The 21,063-nt window shown below is 43.0% G+C and overlaps 1 long non-coding RNA gene across 1 annotated transcript in view; it reads right to left on the minus strand.

Annotated features, from left to right (window-relative positions):
- LOC146812708 (uncharacterized) overlaps nt 1-14,101 on the minus strand; it is a 256,230-nt gene extending 242,129 nt beyond the window's left edge. Inside the window, exon 1 of the long non-coding RNA XR_014966889.1 lies at nt 13,701-14,101. This is a non-coding gene — a long non-coding RNA (uncharacterized LOC146812708). The remainder of the gene's footprint in view (nt 1-13,700) is intronic.
- Between the last annotated feature and the right edge of the window lie 6,962 nt (nt 14,102-21,063).

Below are 21,063 nucleotides of genomic sequence, written 5' to 3' on the forward strand. Positions count from 1 at the left end.
AAGTTCCGAAGTTTCGAGTCGAGTCCAGTCCGGTCCAAGTCCAGTTCAGTTCCGAGGCCTTCCGTTCCGAGCTACCCGGTGAGTACCATTGACGGGGAGGCGTTCTGACGTGCACATAGGTTGTGCCGGTCAAGACGGGTTTGGGTACACAAATCCGGTCTGCACTGTTTCAGCAGTGTATCTGTACTGTTTAGCAGTATATCTAGTATGTCTAGTATATAATTCAGAATTACCTAGTTAGTGCCGAGTATTATGCTTAGTGACTAGTTCCCTAAATGGCCATCATTGTTGTTCATTAAATGTTAAATGTTAAATGTTTTAAATACGTTCTGCATATTGTGGTGTGAATGACTGTTCATTATTGTGTTATGTTGTATTAAACGTGTTCAAAATTAGGTATCAGATCAGTTCTCAAAATGCCGCTCTTTTCAAAATTAAGACAGATCAAAACTAGAAAAGGGGTACTCGAAGAAGCTGTTCCCATTCCTCCTAGGGACACTCCAGGGTACTTCATGTATCATAAACATGGCCTAGACGCCATATTATTTCTTGATTTATGGGTAGACTACACCAAGGAATTACCAGAAAGTCAGAGGTGGCCCGCAGCTGGGACCTGGGATGCAGATTGCATCATGAAAGTAGAGGAAGAATTATGGAAAAAGAAAGCTAGACAATCACAGAAAGATGCCATTGAATTATGGCGTAAAGAATCATATAGACGTACAGAAAAAGCACTCAGACAGGAAGAGAAAAGTAAGGAGAATTCAAATAAAGTCCGAGAAAATCTATTAATTGAAGAAGGTACCCGAGCAAAATCAGAACAAGTAGACAGACAAAGAAATGCCCTTATGAATGGTATGTATCCTCTTCTGGCCGAAGGGTTACCTAAGGCTACTCCGGAGATACCAAAAGACTTGCCACCTCCATTGTTTCCGATAAAAGCACATCCCAAAGGGCATCCCAGAACCGCAGAAGATGTTTTCCTTTCCTCTTATTTAGACGACGCAGCTCCCGAGTATGCTAATACTGCACCACATAGACCGCCTGCCGAGGGGGTTCAACGCCAAGACCCTCCGTCTGTACCTCCGCAACAACAAACTCCGACACAAGTTCCGGCAAGCACATCTGTTTCTACAGCTGTACCCACACCTATGGTTGCTATATCACGTTCAACGAATCCTTTCACATCCAGCACCCCAGGCGGTGCTACAGGAGGTACAACAAACATTTTTTCCACGCCACCCAGAGTAAATAAACTTTCCTTTCAAGAATTAGCCCACCAACGTACGCCCAAACTAGTAACTCCCGACATGCTTAAGGAACTTCTAGTAGATTGTAGATATGACCCTGTGCCCGGCAAAGAGGACGAAATGCTGCTGGCATCATTACGTATCCGACGAGCTGCAATATATTTAGGGAGGCTACCAGGAATGACTACACATTTAGAAAATATATATCACTTTGTCCAGTCAGGGCGAGATTCTGAAAGTATTAATAGAGCCATGGAGTACCAGAAAGTGGAGATACAGGGGGAACTGTTACGTTTCCTCATAAATTGTGTGATCAGAAATCAAGACCGACCAGGGGTAAATCCGGAAGAAATGCGAATTCTTACCACATGGAGTCGGAATATATCAGAGGGGAGACATGATAGACTATTAAGTATAGTAGCTATGTGCCGAAAGATCCGCAAAGAAGTGGAACGAATACACGAAGAAAGATTAGCGGTAGACCAGCCTGAACAAAACGAGGAGGAGGAAGAATTAGAATTGCCCACAGGACAGTTAGAAACCATGGCCTATGTAGGTAGAGGAAGATCTTGTAATAATACTAGATGCTTTACTGATCCGATACGTCCGATACGTCCAGATAATAACAGAAATTTCCAAACCCCTATAATAAATATAAGGTCCCCCGAACATTCGTTCCAAGCCGCTGACAAATTACTCCGAGAACGAAGGGGTTATCATATACTCGATTCTATGGACGAACAAGAATTAGCCAGGTCAGCCGTTCACTGGGTTGACAGTCCCGGAAAATATAGTGATGATACATTAGCGCACACGTTTTTGAACCTCACCCCAGATGAACAACGTTTAGCTGGTATCTACATGATTCAACAACTCCTTATATTATATAAAAGCCAACATTCCGATCCTGGTCCCTTACCGGATATATTGACTGAATTACTCACGAATAAATGGAGAGGTTCAGGTACTGAGTTAATTAGAGAAATACTAGAATCCAGAAAGCAGTACATTCTTTTTGTATGCCCCGAACATGTCTCACTGCCCATCAAGGAAAGAACGACGTATTATATGGATAGACAGAATCCCTTACGCGAAGTGCACCCGATAAAAGGTGATGACAATCAGTTTAAACGTGTGTTTGTATACACACCCATATCTAAAATGGAACTATTAGAAATGAAGAAAGTGGTACCCAGTCATGACAAAGACCCAGCGGGTTTCCACCGTGAAATTAAAGACATGTTGCTCATGGGAGAGTATACCTATCCCGACATTATAAAAATATTAAAGGTATTAATGCCTGCGGGCATTTACGAAAAACTCAAAGAAAAGGATTGGGAGGTGGGAGACCAAAAGATAGATTGGACAGCATTAGAAAACGAAGAAACAGCTCGAGGTCCAGGTTTAGGGCTTGGGGAAAAGACCAAAATACTACCAGGTTTATTAGTACAGGTACTGCCACGTTTATTAACTACGAAAAAGGAAGACTGGGGTGCAATCTCAGCCTGTAAACAAAAGCAAGATGAAGACACTAGTGATTTCTATGCCCGATTCGAAAAATGTTTTGGTATAAATAGTGGAATAAAAGCAAGTAGCGAATCGTATCCACATCTGTTTGTGACAAAATTAGTTGAAAATTCCTTGCCCCAAGTTAAGAATAGAGTATTGAAATTCGAGAGTACCTGGCAAGGTAACACTCCGTCACAAATGTTACAAATGCTACAGTACCATCACAATAGAATTAGAGAGGAACAAGAACATGAACAAAGACGCATGAAAGACACGAAAATGAAAATGCTAGTTTCCCAGACAGTTCCAGCTGACGGTCATAAAAAGGGTATGACACAGTCCAGTGATTCAGCAGGGTCTGTAAAAGGGACATGCAACTATTGTAAACAGCCAGGTCATTATATACACGATTGTCCAGTCTTAAAACATAATATCGCCACAGGTATTACAAAAGAAAGACCACGGCCACTTAGACAGGATCAGAACCAACAAGGAGCCCCGCAGCATGCACAGTCCATGCCAGCTCCGCAACAGTCTATGCCAGCTTCACCACCGCAGCCTATTGTTGCCACACCAACAACGACACGACAGATGTACCAGACCGCACAGTATGACTATCCTGATTATCAACGATACTCATGAAACAGCCTAGAGAGGGAAGTTGGCTTACCCCTTATCGAGGTCCCTGTAGATCAGGAAGGACCTTATGTACACAGTGAACTATTAGGCCAAGATAGAAAATTTTTACTTGATACAGGGGCAAGCCGAACAACCATAAAACGTAGTGAAGTTCCAGGGGCACCCCTCTCAGGCTCACAGAATATTTCCCTTGGTTTTTCAGGAAAACCTATCATTAACGAAGTATCACAGCCTCTTCCACTTACGATTGGTCCCTTGACACGAACTACAGATTTATTGCTTACTAAATCATGTCCAGAAAACCTGTTAGGTATAAAAACATTGAAAGCTCTAGGAGCTATAATATGTTGTTCTCCGGAAGGAGTAAGATTGTTTTTACGTGATTTCAAAGGGCACTATGTGTCCCGAGACATGGATCACCGACTGCAGACTTTACCCACACATTTATGGGCACAAGGCCCTACAGATGTTGGTTGCATGAACATTACACCATATCGAGTCACACTAAAGACAGGAATGGTACTACCACGAATGCGACAATACAAGTTACCCCCAGATGCTGTAGTGGCTTTACTGCAAATCATTGACGAGCTTATTACCCAAGGAGTGGTTGTGGAAACCGACTCCAATGTATGTAATTCCCCGATAATTCCGATTCTTAAACGAACTGATCCAAAAGCCCCGCCAGTATATCGATTGGTTATTGATCTGCGCGAATTAAATAAATGTATTGTACCACAATACCCCGTAGTCCCAGACATTTCTTCATTACTGACAGCCATTGATTCCGAAGCAACATTCTTTACTGTAATTGATCTCAAGAATGCCTTTTTCAGCGTCCCAATAGATCCGGAAAGCCAATACTTGTTCGGATTTAGTTTAAATGGACGAAGCTTTAAATTCACACGCGCACCTCAAGGATTCACAGAAAGCCCCAGCATCTATAGCCAAGCACTGAAACGAGAACTTGACAGTATCCACATGCCAGTCAACACTGCCCTGCTTCAATATGTCGATGATCTGCTGATCACCGCTAGAAGCGAACCTGAATGTGAAAAAGCCTCACTGACGGTTTTACAATTCTTGGCCGAAAAGGGGCACAAGGTGTCCCCTTCTAAGCTGCAATTCTGTGTCCAGCGAGTTGTTTACCTTGGACACTCGCTGTCCAAGGAGGGAAGGCAGCTTACGTCAGATCGCATCCAGTTAATTGCTAACATGCCAATACCCAAGACACAAAAGGAGGTACGGGCTTTTATAGGCCTCACTTCATATTGTAGGCAGTGGATCCCTCAGTATGCATTTCTAGCAAAACCACTCATTCAGTTGACAACACAGGAGGCGGCCACATCGACTGTCCTCCCTTGGACTCAGGAACATACACAAGCTTTTGAAAGCCTAAAGAAAGCTTTATGTCAAGCACCTGTTTTAGCAATACCATGTTACAATAAACATTTTACGCTCTTTGTTACAGAACGCAAAGGTACTGCCTTGTCAGTACTCACACAGGAACAAGCAGGATCACACAAACCATGTGCTTATTTTTCTAGTACATTAGATCCCGTAGCTCAGGCTCTGCCTGCGTGCCTGAAATCAGTGGCAGCGACAGCTTTAGCAATCAGACAAAGCGATGCCATAGTGTTAGGACATCCATTGACAGTACAAGTACCACACGCAGTAGAGGTTCTTGTGAACCGAACGCAAACACAACACTTGACTATAGCAAGACTTACCGGTTACGAATTGACATTGTTTCAGCCACACATAGAAATCAGACGTTGTAGTACATTGAATCCTGCCACACTTTTGCCAGTAAACGGAACAGACCCACTAGCACATGATTGTATTGAAGTTATTACTATCACAACGAAACCCAGACAAGATTTGACAGACGTCCCATTGTCAAATCCAGACCTGACGTTGTATGTAGATGGTTCATGTATGAGAACAAGTACAGGAGAGCTAGTGGCCGCGTATGCAGTCACAACAGACACTGAAGTCATTGAAACATATTGCATAAATACCTTGTCAGCTCAAGCAGCAGAGCTCATCGCTCTGACACAAGCCTGTATTCAAGCCACAAATAAGAAAGTCAACATATACACTGATTCACGTTATGCATTCGGAGTTGTACATGACTTCGGCGTGCTGTGGCGAGAGAGAGGTTATTTAACTTCTCACGGGGCCCACATTCAGCACGGACCCCTCATTCATGCCTTATTAGATGCAATACATCTACCCACTGCAATATCAATTATGAAATGTAAAGCTCATACGAAAGTTACTGATATCATTTCCCAAGGCAATGATCTAGCTGACAGAACAGCTAAACAGACTGCTCGAACTCACACATCTGACATGACAAAGACAATAGTTCTGACACCAACACATTGCATGACGGTTAAGGATCCCGCTCTTGACGTAATTGACATACAGACACATGCTACACCAGATGAAATAAAGAAATGGACTGAATTAGGAGGGATCCAAACGAATCAAGGATGGATGACGAAGGAAAAATCTGTATGGTTCCTTCCTGACTCTATGGTTCAAGTTATCATTAATACAATACATAGTCCAGCGCACCTAGGAGAAAAGGCTATGCTAGACAGCATTCAACACATTTGGTTCAACAAACATTTACGAGCAGCAGCTAAACAAAAAGTTCGTACCTGTATGATCTGTTGTCAGTTTAACCCAGGTAAAAGCATTCCCGTAGAACAGGGTGGATTTCAGCCTCCTGATCACCCTTTTGAAGTCCTCCAGATGGATTATATCCAGATGGAACGATGTCGAGGATTCAAATATGTTCTCGTAGTTGTCTGTGCTCTTTCCCGTTGGACAGAAGCATACCCGGTTCCAGATTACACTGCCCCGACTACTGCCAAACAGTTAGTTCGAGAATTCTTCCCACGGTACGGTTTACCACGTGTTGTCTACTCAGATAACGGCCAGCCGTTCTCATCCGAACTAATGAAACACGTTTCACTTTTGTTAGGCTATCAATGGAAATTTCACTGTGTCCGACACCCCGAGGCAGCAGGTCTCGTGGAACGACATAACCAAACTCTGAAAATTAGATTGTCCAAAATATGTAGAGAGAAAGGTGTCGATTGGGTAGTAGCCTTACCAGTTGCACTCTTTTACATGAGAATGGTAGCGCACTCTCGAACAGGGCTATCCCCTTATGAGGTGATGTTTGGCAGACCACCAAATATGTGGGGGACGCCTATACCACGCAAAATAACTGATGTTGACTGTAATATGCTGACAGATTACCTGGCTTCCTTGATGTCTGCACTACAATCTTGTCGTTCACAGGTAGCTGCAGCCTTTCCCGACAACACCGAGGTGAAACCCCATGACGTAGTTCCCGGGGACCTGGTGTTAGTGCGGAATTTTGACCGGAAGACCCAGCTGGATCCTAGGTGGAAAACGCCTCAACTTGTACTACTCACCACGAGGACAGCCGTGAAGATCGAAGGTCGCAAAGGATGGCTACATTCAAGTCATATCAAGAAATTTCATGGACTACCGTCTGATGTAAACGTTACACCTCGCGTGTCTTCACCGATTGATTCAAAGCTTCCTTTGGTTGAACAAAGCGATAAGGAACTATACAAACTAAAATTACGGTCTAGTAAGTCAGACAATTTGATTGTTTAAGTCCTCTCCAAGGTGAATCGGTCGAATTTGTCTCTGACATGTATCCCCTAGACCTGAATAGAGAAAGAAACCGAAAGATGCAGTTGAAAAAGCATGCGTACTGTAAATCACTGCGTAGTCATTGCACAGTGACGTTATTAATTTTGTTTTTCTTATGTCTTTTAATAATCGCTGCAAGTATATTGTTGCACATATATTATCCTATTTCTAAACATGTTTACAATGTTACTGCTGAACATTCTTTTAGTGAATTACCCCCGCATGAGTTGTCCTATAGATTTGCGCTGCGCAATAACACTTTTATTAGTATGTTACATCATTCCCATCAGACTAGCAATGCTACAAATTGTTGGATATGTGGCCGACTCCCTCCCTATCAGAACTATAAGGGAATTCTGCCTCTCTTTCCATATCCGTTCACACACAATGGCTCCTGTGGAGCATGGTTTAGTTTAATTAATTCCTTAGATTCAAACTCAGTAGCTTATCAAGACAACTGGGTATGGGGAAATCTGAACTTAGTTTTGCTTAAAGTCTGCTACCCTAACAAGGAGGGACTTCCCAAAAGAACAGGAACTGATCTAGAACATGAAGTATACGGATTAGGTAATTTTACACTTAACCTCATGATCCTGAACGTTGAATCTGAAGCTACACCAATCTTGCCCGCCATGTCCGTATTCCCAGTAAAAGGGGAACTATGTATAAGAAAGAATGGCTCCATACACATGGGCCATAGTAAATGCACCACTGTGATAAAATTCAGTGATCAAGGCAAGTCTACATTTAGAGCTTCTCGTCATTCCTACTTTATATGTGGCCAGACCGCATATATACGCCTACCTCTAGATTGGGATGGTACCTGTTACATAGCATTCCTCCTACCACCTGTTTTCCTAGCTCCTCCTGATTATCATAGAAATACTCATTTAGTACACAATAGACAGCAGAGAGATCTCCCAATCGTCGATTACACTGAAACAGCATGGGAAAAATACACAGATTTCAATAAAGGTTTCTTCCCCTATATAGGTACAGTCACTAATAGTAAGTTGATACGTAGATTAACCAGAACCCTTGAAGCAGTAGTGAACTAAACTATTTCCGCCTTAGGCAATTTAACAGAAGAGCAGTCTGCTATGCGGATTGTTGTGCTTCAAAATCGTCTTGTCCTTGACGTCATTCTGGCCGATAGGGGCGGAGCTTGTAGGGTCATCGGATCAAGTTGTTGCATTTTCATACCAGAAAATTCGCCGTCAGTATATAAAGCCATAACCCGCCTTCATAAGATTGTAAGCCAGATACACCAGAGTCCAGGCACCTGGACTTGGTCCGGTTGGTTCTGGGGCGTGTTGTCAGCCTGGGGATGGAGAATGCTCTCCTTCCTAGGTATTGGCTTTCTCATACTATTCAGTTGCTGCTTATGTCTACAATGTGGGCCAGCGATTTGTGGTCTGTGTGCCACCTCGTGTATCCCACATCCAAGTTTTCGTTCGAGATCCCGGAAGAAGAAAGAAGAACAAATGATGTTATATGAACAGATCGATGGATTGATGAAGATCGATATCTCCTAAGGGTCCGAAGGGGACAAGGAGGGAATGAGGAAATATGAATTTTGTGATCAGTTATGTCCCCTATCGTAGACCCCAACGGCTCCATGTACATGCTATACGTACATGTATGTTCCCTCCTGCTCCAGTTTTGTAGACGCAAATATATGTGCGTCCACCGTCAACATGTCCTCTTTCAGATCCACCATGAATGGGTCAGATATTCCTTTTCTAAGTATGAAAGGCCACCGACTTTATGTGGTTCACTTTCCACATTTTACAGATTCAGGCGAGTAGGCCCGAATTCTGTCACCAAGCCTTTTCCTGCCTTCTGCCTCTGAAAGCTCCAGCCTGAGCCTGCATCTGTGACCATGAACTTTGTCTTACTCCCTGCGCGGCTAACGGTGCCTGATCCAGCCCGTAGCCTGCCAGAAAACTGTATTTCACCTTCAAGATTATCTCCTCCGCCCCTCATTCGATGCATTCCTGTCTAGCAGTTTAGGTAAACATTCCTCCAGCTACCGTGCAAAGGGGCCAGGCCTCGCTGTCCTCATGCAAGTAATTCATAAACCCTGTTACCATGGAATATTCCTACCCCCTCGCATCTAGTGTAGACACTTAGACGCTTGTACACGCACTAACAGTCAGTATAGTCAGTATAGAATAAGATTCTATCCTAAGAGACCTCTCTTTTTGGATAACACAGTTCTTTAAACATAGGATATTAGATATGATTTGGGATTAGGTTGACATAACCCCAGACTTCTGTCTCCACATGTAGAGCTAAATGTCAAGTCCCATGTTCCCCCTAGTTGCACGTCAAATCACACGTCATGCTGCTGCGCGCGCATCTCTGCCAAGTATTTTTGCTGCCATTGCGAAATTCTTTCATGGAACCACCCATTTGTGACATCATACCTAATGACGTTCTTTAGTTACGCCTAGTTACACCCATTTTAGTTTCGCATGTATGTCTTTATCTCTGTTATCAACTGTTACGCCTCCTGCATCTGTTTCACTGTAATGCCTCTTCTATAAAAATGATTACCTGTCAATAATGTATTGCCCTTCACTTCCTGAACCTCCGTGGTGATGGAATATGAAGCCCACAATTCGAATTGTTATTGGAATAAAGCCCGTTCCGAATCTCTAATACCACGGATTCTGCCTCTTATTTTACTGAGCTATTCTTATTAATTTTCCGCATCAAATTAAGTACCGGTAATTAAATTATTTACCACAAAGGGGTGACTATTGGAAAGGGGTACCTCAGTAGCATCTTCAGAAGGGGGGCCTCCTGTTCCAGTCCCTAAGGGGCCTAACTGGGAGGCTTTCTTGAGAGCTTTCTGATTCTCATCAGCCTGTAAAAGCTCTCTGTGTTCAGCAGAAGTAGGGTTCTTGGGCTGTTTAAGGCCCCTGATATTTGCCAACTGCCTGAGCTCATTCGGATTTAGGGTAGCAAAGAGAGTTGGTGCCCTCTGGGGGTCACTCTTGACAGAGATGGGTACCTTGGACCTCTCTGCCCCCTCCATTGCTCTTAAGTGTGGGTGGATGAAAGATTTGAGTTTATGCTAATACCAATCAGGGGGTTACAAATCACTATGGGCCATATGTATGAAAGTTTGGTTTTGCGATTATCAAATAGCGATTTTTTGCGAATCGCTATTTGAGAATCGCAAAACGTTATGTATGTAGGATTTGCAAATAATTTTGCGAATCCTACATTTTCCTTAATTGCGAATTGCAATTGCATAGGAATGAATGGGAAGACATTCTCAATTTGCGATTCTCAATTAGAGAATCGCAAAATGAGAATGCAATTTCAAGGGTGCCAGGGTGTCAAAAGGACACCCTGTTGCATCCCTGAAATGTGCATGTGTGCACATGTGGCACACATACATGCCCTGAGGGCATGTATGTGTGTCACATGGCACTTTGAAAAATGCAAAACAGTGCATTTTTCAGAGAAATCGCAAATTACCACCAACTTGCAGTAGGTGGAAATTTGCGATTCCTTAAGCCCAAATTGCACTTTTTCTGTGCCTCTTACATTGCAATTAAGGAATCGCAAAATTTGCGATTCCTTAAATGCAATCGCAAAATAAGGAATCACAAATTTTGCGATTCCTTATTTTGCGAGGCAGTTTTACCTTAATACATCCCACTTAGCTAAACTGCGATCGCAATTTTGATTGATACATATGGCCCCAAATGCATCCAGCATGAAATCTGATATTTAAACCTTTTCCCAATGCTGCTCCTTTTTATTTCACTTGACCAGATTTCTCGAAAAATATGAGCATATACTTTCAGAAAAGATTGGGTAGACATTCCTTCAGGCATACTCTCAGGCTTTGGTGCCTGTGCCTCACACCCAGTGGTCAAAACAGGTGGGATGTATTGAAAATGACATTCACTTTTTATTGTTTTATTTTACAAAAACAGTTCTCGTCTTTTAGTTCAAAAACAACTGTTCCTGAATGGTTATGCCAACTGTTGGAACCCCCTTCCAGAGGGCCACAGGGCAAGCAGAAGCTACTGGTCCCAACCGTGGGGTTGAAGGCCTTTTACTCCTGATGTTCAGGGACCTTACCTACTATGTATATGGGTCCTGAGCAACTGGTCAAGTACTACCTCTTCTGCACTTGATGCTCAGTGATAGCGTGGGTCAAGTAGTGCAAGGCTTTTCTGCGGAGTAGAGGGTGATGTTTGGTAAGTGCAAGGTGTACACGAGCACAACAATTTAAAAAAAACATGGTGTCACCTTTGACTGGAGCTGATGCTGGCAAAGAGTAGTAGTGTCATTGCTGCCGGCAAGACAGCTGGGCATCTACAGGTGAAGCTGTAAGTTCCTCTGGTTCCGGCAGCAGGTTTTGGGCAGTTACTTGGTTTCCGATGCTCAATTCAGGGCTCTCGATACAAGGGTCAGAACCTGCTGCTCTTCACAGTTGCACACTGCACTTGGGCGATGGCACTCACTTTTTTGCATTAGTGCACCAGGGTTGATGCCCTTGGTTTTCACATTGTCCCCCATTTGAGGTCGCTGGCTTGGTTGGCACATGGGCAAACAACCCAATCGGGGAAGTGATACGTTGACTTAATCAGCGCCCCTCTCTATCATACAGGGTCAGCGACTTGGGCAGCACACAGGCGGATGGCCCGATCAGTGTGACAACACTTCTCTTTACAGCAGCACTCTTTGGCATACAGGTTTGCTGACTTGGGCAGCACACAGGCAAACGGTTTGATTAGTACGGCAGTCCCTCAGGACTGTATATCTCAAACTTCGCTTTAGGGGTCAACTTGAACTTGCTCCTTTAGGCACTCTCCTCCTCCTCACATGGTTCTCAGCTCTCGGTAGTCAGGCAGAAGCTGGCTCTCCAGGCTCCAGGGCAAGTGGTCTTGATTCTCCGGGGTGATGTCCCTCCACCCAGCAGGGAAACTAGCGGGCCCGGGTACCCAGTCCTGGTCACAAAAGTCAAAAGCCTTACAGAGCTTAATCACACTGATGTACAGCCACAGTCGACTGACAACTTGAGACACTTAAGCTCCTCATTATATAATCCATTTCCAGGCACAGATGATAATTTTTGTCTTTTTGTCTTTTGTGCGTTTCGAACTGAGTGTTACCCTGGGCTAAACTGGCACAGCTCCTTAGGTCTCCAGGATACACGTGTGCTGTTGTGGATTGTATGAGAGAAGGGGTGTAGCTTCGGGGTGTTTCCTTTATCCTTGTATATTTACAAGTCAGGTTAAAAAGTGATTGCAAAACTAGAAGGGTGGGGGTGTTGGCCTCATTGTTTCGGTTTGTACACCTTTTTAGCATGCCCATTGTTTCAAATGCCTGAAAATTCATCACCCATCAGCACTTCCAATGTGTTTGCTTGAAAGAAAATACCTGCCTTCTCCACCACTTTCGACAAAGAAAGAAATGTTTCTTTATTAAACGTTTTACGAGAAAGAATTTGATAACAAAACAAATTTGATAATAACTCTATACTAGCTTGCTTAACTGATCACAAGAGGCTGCATTTCACCTAGTCCAGGGTACAATGGCACTTTAATAACTCGGGCGATTAATGTATTTGCTGAAAAGTTCTGTGTGCATTCCAATGAAAGGTTCAACTCAGCATAAAATTGCATGGAGGGTCAATGTACCTTCTGTAAAGCACAGCATGAAACATGCAGATCACAGATTTTTTTTTATGTAGATAGCTGTTGGTTACTGTGTTAGTTGCAGAGATCCTTGTGTTACATGCAGGTCACAAGTTATAATCCATGTCATATAGTTTAGTGACTTATGATCCTGTATCAAGGAGAGGCCTGTAAACTATAAGGCGCATATTTAGAACCTTGCTGTTTTCCTCAATAGTTTGTTATTCTGAGGTTGATAAAAAAAGGATTACTTTGTCAAATAATAAACACTTATTAGTAAGTGCTATATAAAGCGTCATTAGTGTAATAACTCATAGACAGATACATCATACATTCTTCCAATGCATACAGACTTCTAGCATACAAAGCTTAGAAAGGCTACAAACCTAGTCCCTTCCCTTGTTCTGCCCTTAAGCCAACCCCAAACTCTACCCCAAGTCCACAGCTTCTTTTGGTGAGTACTTGCACTTATTTGTTTCCATTTAAAAGCCCTGCTCTTGGTGGGAAATACTTATTTTTTTGCAAGGTAATGTAGAGGTGCTACCAGTAGGGTTCAAGAGATCGACCTCTTAATAGAAACGTATAAAAATAGTTTGTATTGGGTACCGTCTGATTGTGTATTATATTCCACTTCTGTAAGCAGCATTATTTGAAAACTGTAAAGTGAAAGATTTAAAAAAAAGAAACGCAATTGAGAAATGTATTTCCCCATTTAATTATATTGAAGCAAAGATTATTTTAAACAGGTGACAGCTAAATCAAAACCATTTTTGGACTAAAACATTTGTGTGCCTCCTGTCTGTATTAGGTCCGTTGGCATCTACACACTAACCCAGTTCTGCGACTGGTAACACACAGACATCTGCAGTGATATCATTAACCAACTGAGCGTTCATAAGGTAAGAGACAAGTGCATTTCCTTATGTCCATTTACCTGAAGATGAAATGTTTACCAAATATTTGAAGAATAGTTTTTTTTGTGCAAGTCACGTATCCGCCCCTACAGCATTCAGGGTCAGCCTTCCAATACTTTTTCAAGCACCTTCACCATCGGCTCTTGACTGTTTAAATCCCCGAGAATATGTCGAGATCTTCTAGCGCTGGAGAGCGGGACGCCATACCAACAAGCGAACGTCTTCGAGAAACCCCAAACGGCACCTAGTCGGTGACTGACACGCGCACTGACGTCTTCCTGGGACGTTCTTGCCTGCGCAGTCGCGCGTTACTAATTGATTGGATTTCGTGATTTAGTGCTCGCGCATGGAAGGCATTAGTCGCGCGCCTGCGCTTGAGGCGAGAGGAATCGCGCGTGGCAGACCCACAGCCATGGTTGTCCTCGAGGATCCAGTGAGGCCTGCTCAAGGGGGCACACTACCTTTTGACATTCCTTTGACTGTATACACGTGCCAATGAATTACCTTTGTCGCAGAAAGTAGATGAGCCAGCTTCGGAAATGAAAGTCACGCTGACCCGTGGCTGTCATGCGCAGCAGGAAACGTGTAATGGGAGGCGGTAGTTGGCGGTAACGCTACCAGTCACCCGTCACTCAAATATCCGAAGTGCCGACAGCAAGAGTGAAGAGGTGCAGTGGCTTCGTGAGCCACCCGCTCGTCACTTGCGCCACTTTTATCAGCCCCTTGAGAGTGGTGGTGCTGAACCTACCTGATTAGAGGGTAAGCGGAGTCTCACCAGAACTGTTTAGTTCTCTGAAACCACCTTCTATCCACAGTCAGGCACATACAAGTTCATAAATACTTCTATGAGGAATGGGAGGGCCAAGGGGCGAAGAGCTGTTAAATGACACAGGTTAAGTGGATATAGAGGAGGTGAGGGTTAAGAAAATGAGAACAAAAGACAGAGACAGGGACGGTTTTAAGATTTTTGGGGCCCTGGACAGAAAGGGAACAAGTGAGGACAACTAATTTGCATAAAGGCGACCACAGAAAATTACTTCACAGGAAGTGTCATTAAAAAATTATTAGTCGTTTTATTGTTGAAGCGACTTTGCAAGAAGAAACTTTCCTCACCATCAAATCTTTCATCTGGACAGGCATGGGACCCTAATGGAAAATAGCCAAACTCCATGCTCATATTTAATCAAGGGGGCTACGTCTACCACACATGTCCTTATATTATGAGGCCCACCATCTCTCACAGCTCATGTCCGTCACCATGAAGACACTACTCTTGATATGCAGCTAGTCCCTAGACTCTCTCTTTAAACATAAAGCCTGCACAGACTGACTGAAAACCCAGTAATCAGAGATATGCTGGTCATATACAGTCTTCGCACACCCTTTTGTCTACCAACCCGTGGCTACACAACTCTGTCCCTATATGGCATAATCAGGGGAAGTTGCCCTCTTTGAGGTGGGCGGGGATTTTGACGGTTGAACAACTAATTGATTGAGCAAGCCTTACACCATTTAATTCGCTCCAGTCGGAGTATGGCCTTCCCTTGTCCCAACAATGGTCCTAGTTCCAATTGCTGCACCAGCTTAAGGGGTCGCCTGGGCCCAACGAATAAGACTCTCCGCTTCCCCTTACAACAATATCTGGAGACTTGGGAGTCCTTTGGGAGTGGTATCTGACCTATATAATCTACTCATAGACTGCCTCTGTGCTGATCAGAGACCAGGCAAGAGACATTTTAAGTTGTTTTGAAAGCACATCACTACAGGGGTAGCTGGAAAACCATATTGGATGGGTTTAAACTGAGAGTAAGGATTACGCATTAGCACTTCGGTTTGGAGTATATGGTAGCGGACCTCTATTGACTGTGCCAGTTGTTCCTATTTACATTTTGACTGATCGGTGGACTTTATCTGTTTATTTATTTACATTATATTCCCCTGATGAAGCACCTGCTTGGCATTAAATGAATGGGAGATCTGTCTAGTATTCTTCTTAGTCGTATTAGGTAATATGTTTATGGAACAACGTTTCTGTTAAAAAATATTTGAAAACACAATAAGAAACATTAATGTTCCTTGTATAAAAGGATTGCTTTGAAGCTCGGAATTTTATAAATGTTGGTTTAATTTAATTAAAATTATTAGTTTTGGAGAAGTAAAGGATTAATGCTTTATCTTGGAGCAAAATATCCCACAAGGCTAATTCAGGTGCTGGCCGCCTTGGGACTATTCTGAAAATTTTGAGAACACTTATATCACATTTTATTGAGAGTTTAGAGCACACACGAGGAAGCACTCCTTTATACAGAGTACTTTGGACAAGTTATTTAATTTGGAGTGCTCAAGCATAATCATTAGGGTACCCTTCTGTGAAAAGCCAAACAAATTTCACCACTTTAAACTGCTCCATGGCTGGTATTGAAACCCTTTAAAATTGCCCAGGGCCGGCCTTTTCCTGCATGCCTTATATTGGAGATGTGGAGCTAGGGTCTGCCATTTACCACACATCTTCTGGCAATTATCGGCGCGCCAATTGTACTGGGCTGCTCTTTTGGTGACCCTGAATGGCCAGGGACTGCTCATCCACCCCTTGATGCACTTGGCCCTCCTACATGACATGGCGGGCTGCATAACCCCCAACAAACATACCCAGCAATGACTGGCAACAGCCCTGCGTGACTAAGGTGTGCATTCTGTGGCACCGGAGGCAGCCCTTTCGCCCTACCGTCTCGGAGTGGTTGGCAGAGCGGGCCATGGTGGCGGAATGTGAACACCTGATTTACTAGCTCAATGATCAAATGGGAGTGTTTGTGGCTGTATAGGAGCCCTTCCTTCATGCCTTCCCTACTCACGTACGAATAGTGATGCATAACCACTTCCCAGGAGATTGATGCATTGGTGTTTTGCCCTCCGCTCCCCCAGCTCATCAGCCCCTCCCACTTAGCTGGCTTGTCCTCCATCCTTCCCCCCCCTTTTTAGGTCTCGCCTGACCCAGCGCTTGCGATTGTCTGGCGAGACTTTAAGTAAGGGCTTCAAAAAATGCTACCGCCGGCCACAGCATGCAGTGCATATGCGTGGGCGCGCGCTTGAGCAGAGGCGCCATATGGTGTGATTACTGCTGCGCGCGCACCACTCGCGTGCTTCCCCCGCGATCACTTTCGCTTTGGCCCCGGACCGGTCCATGACCAGGACGAAGGTGCTAATTCTGTTTATTCTGGGGGCCATCCTTTTTACTCAAACCACTTACGAGAGTATTTTGAATGAGTCTGTCCTTTCCTACGAAGATTTCCCCTCTCATTAACCATATAGATCAGCTATTTGAAAATGTCCTCATGTGACATTATTCTTTTGAGACCTTTTTATTAGAGATGGTCCCATTATTACTATTTTTTGATCTGCGTTTAGTGGCCGCAAAATTTTGCTCCTTGTAATCTCCTCTGTCGCTTTTTATCTCTCTTCCTCCTAGTTCTCTCGCTCTTTTGTTCCCTCCCCATTCACGTCTCCTTCTTGCGGCCTCTCTTTTCTTTCTCTTGCTGTCCTTTGCTCTATCCATTTGATTCTTTCCCTCCTCTCGTTTTTTCTCTACCCCCTCTATTTTCCTTCTATTTCTACTTCATCTCCTCCCCGCCTGTTATTTTCATTATTGTTTTGAGCTCTGTGAAGTCGCACCTATGAACGAGTGATTTTAAACTCTCCTTATCACCAGTGAAACCGAAGCGCGCGCAACGTTATGCTTACTCGCCCCTCTCGATCAGTCGTGTCATCGTTTTTAACTACAAACACCCATAATAAGTCTGCCCTATATATCTCCTCTGTCGCTTTTTATCTCTCTTCCTCCTGGTTCTCTCGCTCATTTGTTCAATCCTCATTCACGTCTCCTTCTTGCGGCCTCTCTTTTCTTTCTCTTGCTGTCCTTTGCTCTATCCATTTGATTGTTTCGCTCCTCTCGTTTTCTCTCTACCCCCTCTATTTTCCTTCTATTTCTCCTTCATCTCGTCCCCCGCCTGTTATTTTCATTATTGTTTTGAGCTCTGTGAAGTCGCACCTATGAACGAATGATTTTAAACTCTCCTTATCACCAGTGAAACCCCAGCGCGCGCAACGTTATGCTTACTCGCCCCTCTCGATCAGTCGTGTCATCATTTTTAACTACAAACACCCATAATAAGTCTGCCCTATATAAAAAAAGCATTTGCAATGCAATTCGTCTCGCTTTTGTGAGAGTTTAAGCTATTAGCATTGTAAATGACAATGTCTTTTATTTATGTTTTAAGAACTAAAACATAAATAAAAGGCATTGTCATATACAATGCCAATAGCTCAAACTTGTTTTTAATCCATTGGGAGAGTGGCATTGTTTAATACTGGCCATTATGGAGAGATGAAGACTGCCACTTTGTCAACGTGAGTGCCACTGTAGGGCTTTTTACTACATAAAAACACTTTCATAAAATGTACTTATGTTAGAATAACTCGTATGATTATCATTTACCTTGTTTGTGTACATCTAAATACAGCGAGCTGCTGGTATAATTCGTTTAAACATCTTGATATTCCTATAATGCTTTTACAATTTATTTTATATTTCTAATGAAATCATATAGAAAACAAAATCAGGATTGTCGTTCAGCAGCAGCTATTATGGGAACCGAGTGTGTATTCTCACTTTTTAAATACTTTGTCTACGCAATCTTTATTTGTCTAACATTAAGTTGTTGCAGGATTACAAAACGCATTTTAATTCTATTATTTTTAAAAAATGACAGCACACTTACTTTATGGTTAGGTGAGATTATTTTGAGGATCATCATCCACCATTTGCACAGTGAAGCTCCTAGCTTTCCTCTCTAATATGCAGCTGGTGCTTCGGAAACATGTGATGGAAGGCGTATTTTTGACCTGCCGTATGGGGTGAACGTAGGCAGTGATGTGTACTAAAACGTATCCTTTGGAGTTACTTCATTATGGTCCTACTAGGTGACCCACTTTAGAACAAAGCGATTAAGAGATTCAAGCTGCATGGGATTGTTTGCTGCTGGAGTGTATTGTGCATTCAAGTGCTGCCAATATTTCCATAGAGGTCAAAGTATGTTGTTTGGTTCTGATTTGCTGTGTATGTTATTATTTACCCCTTTTCAAGTGACAAGGCAACCATTCTGGTACTGGTTGGAACCTGGGTGCGGTGAAACATTTTGTGCCAGGCATAATCACCAGTTTGCCAACATGTTCGCTGAGTTTTTATCTCATTTTAGACTCGCCTGCCTCTCAATTCCCCCATGAAGTGTCAGAACACTTTCATGTGCAAAGCAACCAAAATGTAAGAGCTTTACACTGTCTTGGCGGGCAGCCAAACATCTTTGAAATGCTTCATGAAAGCTACAGTACTTCATAAGTATTGATGAATGCTTCTTCAGGTCTCTCTTATGCTGGCAACTAAGCTGTTATATCCTATGTAGCCATAGTCTCAGAGTGACCTTTTGGTCTGCCCTTTGCTCATGATTCAATGCCTTTCTTGTTTAACTCGGTTCCTTGCTCGTGATTTAATGGCTTTCTGATGTATTCTTGTGTTTATGCTTTAAGGAGCATTTTAGTCTCACTGTTTTGATTGGATTAGTTGTATCCTGCTGAGAAACCCACTGCTGTATTGGTTGAGACAACTTTGAATGGTTCGGAAATCATGCAAAGATGGCCACCCATACATGTCCGTGACTGTATGTACACAGGCATGGTAGCTATTTTGGAATTTAATTCTTTTGTGTTATGAAAATCTATTCCAGGATCATAGAATGTTTTTTCTTAAACCCCCCCAAAAAAGCATTTCAAGGTGGCCGCCATGTATGCACACATAAGCACCACCTTGAAGTAGCTTTTCATAAAGCATAAGAAGAAGCATTATAAGATGGTCACTATGCTTGTGTGTATATGTTATGCAGGCACGAGGACCATCTTCGAATGCTTTGTCCTTTACTACAAGAAAAAACATTTCACACTGGCTGTCCTTTGCATGCATGGGTGGCCCTCTTACAATAAATTTTACTATAAATGAATGAAAGCCCAAAAGAGCCTTGGCAAAGCCAATAGGTTTATGATGTCAGCACCAGGACCTGTTAGCTTGGCCAATGCTTGGGTTTTGCTTGGTGGACAATGACGAGACATTGACCATTTAGTGCTAGTTCCCTCCTCTGATCACAGGAGGCATATGCCCCAGACATCAATAACGAGGCCATCATTTTAAACCCATCTATTGGACCCCTGCCTAGTCACCATTTGCCAGAAAGGTTAGTCCTGACACTTAAAGACTTTTGCATTAATCGAAAGGGCAAAAGTAGTTTGACTTCTAGAGAAAAAGAATCAGCACTGTTGCATAACATTTTTTATCCCTATGGATCCATGTGAATTATGAAGGCTCTCAACCATCTTTGATACAACTCATGAATTATTTTTAGGCACAACTTCGTTGGTACCAACTAGCTGCCTTTAAATAGAAGTATACCTGAATGAATGATTGCAGTACTGTCTGTCCGACTGTCCTACTGCTTATTCTAACAAGCAGGTGCCAGTTTTCCATTTCACCAGCCTTTCCTCTCGACTATATGTGGAGAAGACATCTCTCTGATGTTTGATTACTTTTTTCGGGGGGGGGGGGAGCAGTTATGAATTTGGCAAGCACCTACAGCCACCTCACAAAGTAATCATTGAGTGATGTAGAGGGTGCCAGAAGAGAGCCAATAATAAATAAGTTGAACCATCACCCTTAAACAGCCACTTAAATCAAAAACATGCATGTTATATGATAACATTGTGCATTTCCAATGATGGATGTGGTTTAAAGAAAAGGAATTTGGTGGAGAGGTTATGGGCCAGATGTATATAGCTTTTGATAGGTCGCTTTGCACAATCAGGCCGCTTGCATCTGCAAAAAAGCTTTTTTTTATGTACAAAGACCTATTTTGTGATTTGGTAACCTAAATGGGTTTGTGATTCAGTATTAGGAAGGAGTGTGTTATGGGTGTCCCTTCGTAATAGTGACACGCAGTGGTATGTGTGAATGTTTTGCAACTAAAACGGGGTAGAAAAACATTCACATTTTACCGCCCACTTCAGGTAGGTGGTAACCCATTTGTAAACAGGAAGGGGTCCCCAAGGGCCCCCTTCCCCTTTGGGAATGATTGTAAAAGCGTTTTTTAAGAGCAGGCAGTTGGTCCCACAAACTACTGTCTACTCTTAAACAAGCATTTGCAATGCAATAGGTCTCGCATTACTGAATGTTTGAGCTATTGGTGTTGCATTACTATTAGCAATGTCAATAGCTCAAACTTTAATAATGCGAGACCTATTGCATTGCAAATGCTTGTTTTTTTTTTACTTGATCTTCCATGAGAA

This window comes from Triturus cristatus, chromosome 7 (genome assembly GCF_964204655.1).
Source record: "Triturus cristatus chromosome 7, aTriCri1.1, whole genome shotgun sequence".
In the NCBI taxonomy this organism is placed as follows: Eukaryota; Metazoa; Chordata; class Amphibia; order Caudata; family Salamandridae; genus Triturus; species Triturus cristatus.